The sequence below is a fragment of the Indicator indicator genome, chromosome 24, assembly GCF_027791375.1.
Source record: "Indicator indicator isolate 239-I01 chromosome 24, UM_Iind_1.1, whole genome shotgun sequence".
Classification (NCBI taxonomy): Eukaryota; Metazoa; Chordata; class Aves; order Piciformes; family Indicatoridae; genus Indicator; species Indicator indicator.
Window position 1 is genome coordinate 2,646,528 of NC_072033.1, and position 3,238 is coordinate 2,649,765.

The window sequence follows — 3,238 nt, forward strand, 5'->3', positions numbered from 1 at the left end:
ATCACTGGCCTGGCTGATCCAGTGCCCAGGAACACCTACCACTTCCCAGGTGGCAAGGTGGGAGCCAGGACTGACTGAACTCATGCTCTGCTCTTCACCAGCCCCAGAGAATCAGACTGGAAGCACAGTGTTGTCCATCTGCAGACAGCCCTATTACAGGAAGGATTTGGGTGTGCTGGAAGGTGTCCAGAGAAGGGCCAAGAGGATGAGCAGAGGGCTGGAGTTCCTCTCCTATGAGGACAGCTTGAGAGAGTTGGGGCTGTTCAGTCTGGAGAGGAGAAGGCTCTGAGGAGACCTTCCTGTGGCCTTCCAGGATCTGAAGGGGGCTACAAGAAAGCTGGGGAGGGACTTTTGAGGGTGTCAGGGAGTGATAGGACTGGGGGGAATGGAACAAAAATAGAAATGGGGAGACTGAGATTGGATGTTAGGAAGAAGTTCTTCCCCATGAGGGTGGTGAGAGCCTGGCAGAGGTTGCCCAGGGAGGTGGTGGAAGCCTCATCCCTGGAGGTTTTTGCAGCCAGGCTGGAGGTGGCTGTGAGCAACCTGCTGTGGTGTGAGGTGTCCCTGCCCATGGTGGGGGGCATTGGAACTGGCTGAGCCTTGAGGTCCCTTCCATCCTGACAATTCTGTGATTCTATGAACTGAGCAGCTCATCACACATACCAGGGAAAGCTCAGCTGAGCTGGCCTACATATGGAGCAGGAAGAAAGCATGGGAGAGCAGAGCGTGGGGACAGTATGGCCCAGGAGGATCTAGAAAGTGATTCACAGACTCACAGGTGGAAGGGACTCTCAAAGGTCATCTTGTCCAACCCCTCTGCAGTCAGCAGGGACACCTCCAACTAGATCAGGCGCTCAGGGCCACATCAAGTCTGATCTTGATTGTCTCCAGGGATGGGGCCTTAACCACTTCCCTGGGCAGCCTGCTCCAGTGCCTCACAACCCTCACTGTGAACAACTTCCTCCTGATGTCCAACCTAAATCTCCCCTGCTCCAGTTTCAAACCATTGCCCCTTGTCCTATCACTCCAAGTCCTATGAAACAGTCCCTTCCCAGCCTTCCTGTAGGTCCCCTGCAGATATTGAAATGCTGCTCTAAGGTCTTCTTGGAGACTTCTCCAGGCTGAACAGCCCCAGCTCTCTCAGCCTGTCTTCCTAGGAGAGGTACTCCAGCCCTCTGATTATCTTCATGGCCCTCCTCTGGACCCACTCCATCAGGTCCATGTCCTTTCTTCACTGAGGGCCCCAGAGCTGGACACAGCACTGCAGGTGAGGTCTCAGCAGAGCAGAGCAGAGGGGCAGAATCACCTCACCCCATCTGCTGGCCACACTGCTTTTGGTGCAGCCCAGAATGCTGGCTCATGTCCAGCTTCCCATCACCATCCAAGTCCTGTTCTGCAGAGGTGCTCTCAATTTCCCCTTCACCTCTTTTCCCCAACAGCCCCAAGGCAGCCTGTAGCAGCACAAAAGCAGTGTCTGAGCATGGTGCAGGCAGAAGGATCCTGGCAGGGCAGGAGAAGGAAGCAGCACATTTGCTGTCCCTCCCTTCCCGCTCTGAGCTCCAGACCTGCCCATGCAGCTCCTTTACCAACATTGCACAATATTAGTTTTCAGTTCCTGGTGCTGCCATGCTGGTTTGGCAAACGAGAGAGGAGAAACCAAGCAGAGGAGAAATTGTCCCAGTCACACCTGACTTTCTTGCCCCCTAAACACACCAACTCCCCACCTGCCCGTGACCACTGAAACTCCTAACAACTGGCCCAGAGACCTGAGCCAAGGGAATGCACAGGCTGGGAAGCAGCTGACAGAGAAAAGCAGCACAGAAGTAGCCTGCAGCACCTAGTCTGGAGCCAACACTGGAACACTGTCTCATGGAGGCATCACAGGTTTCCTGACTGACCCTGGACAGGTCACTCCACCCTGTACACAGAAGGTGTCATGTTTAACTGTCACAAGGATTGACTCAGTGATGTCTGAGGCACTCGGAGATCACAGGAGGTTAGGGGTTGGAAGAAACCTCTGAAGATCATAGAGTCCAACTCCCCTGCCAGAGCAGGACCACAGAATCCAGCACAGGTCACACAGAAATGCATCCAGATGGGGCTGGAAAGTCTCCAGAGAAGGAGACTCCACAACCTCTCTGGGCAGCCTGTTCCAGTGCTCTGTGACCTTCACAGTGAAGAAGTTCCTCCTCATGTTGAGATGGAACCTCCTGTGCTGGAGTTTCTATCCATTGTCCCTTGTCCTATCACAGGGTGCAAGTGAGCAGAGCCTGTCCCCTCCCTCAGATATTTATAGACATTTATTAAATTCCCTCTCAGTCTTCTCTTCCCCAGACTAAACAGCCTCAGGTCTCTCAGCCTCTCCTTATAGGGCAGTGCTCCAGCCCTTCATCATCCTCACAGCTCTCCCTTGGACTCTCTGCAGCTGATCCCTGTCCCTTTTGAACTGGGTAGCCCAGAACTGGATGCAATACTCCAGGTGAGGTCTCACCAGGGCAGAGTAGAGGGGGAGGAGAACCTCCTTCAATCTGCTGGGAGGAGAAAATCCCTCGATCCTCAGCTATGAAGAAAAATCATGAAAAGGACAAACCCTGTGGAGAAAATACCAGCCAGGGAGGAGACATCTCACACTCCCACCACTGACTGCACACAGCACAGGAGATCCGTGGTATTTATAACACATTAGTACAGACAAGGTGATCTTTCTACTGATAGAGACAGAGAGGAGAAAGATACCTGAGATGAGTCTATATCAGGGGATTTTGAACAGTGTTCCCAAAGGATCTCAGGATGAACTTGCTTCCACTAGGAAGGATCGTTTGCTCTCGGAAAGGCCACCCAAATACTGGGCAATACAGCTTTTAGGCCAGAAAAACCACAGATGGGACAGGCTGTGATTTGCAAAGCCACCTGATTGCAGCAACTCTGTTGCAAGTTTGCACCCTCCTTTTCTTACCCTGATTCAGGGAGCTTGAGTCTTTCTTGCCCTGGGCTGAGCAGCGACGCAGAGGGACAAGAAATAACAGAGCCATTCTCTTCAGTGCCTCGTAGCCACTGGTGGCTTCCAAGCAGTCCTCTGCCCAAGGATGGGAAGAACAAGTGGAGACGAAAGCCATTCTCTCCCATATCCATCTGACCTCCCCACAACAGCTTTGGTCTTTCCCACTGGGCTACGTTTCGGCACTGAGCCTGCCAGCCCCGGCAGCAGCCCTCAGCCACACAGTGGCTCTACAGGCGG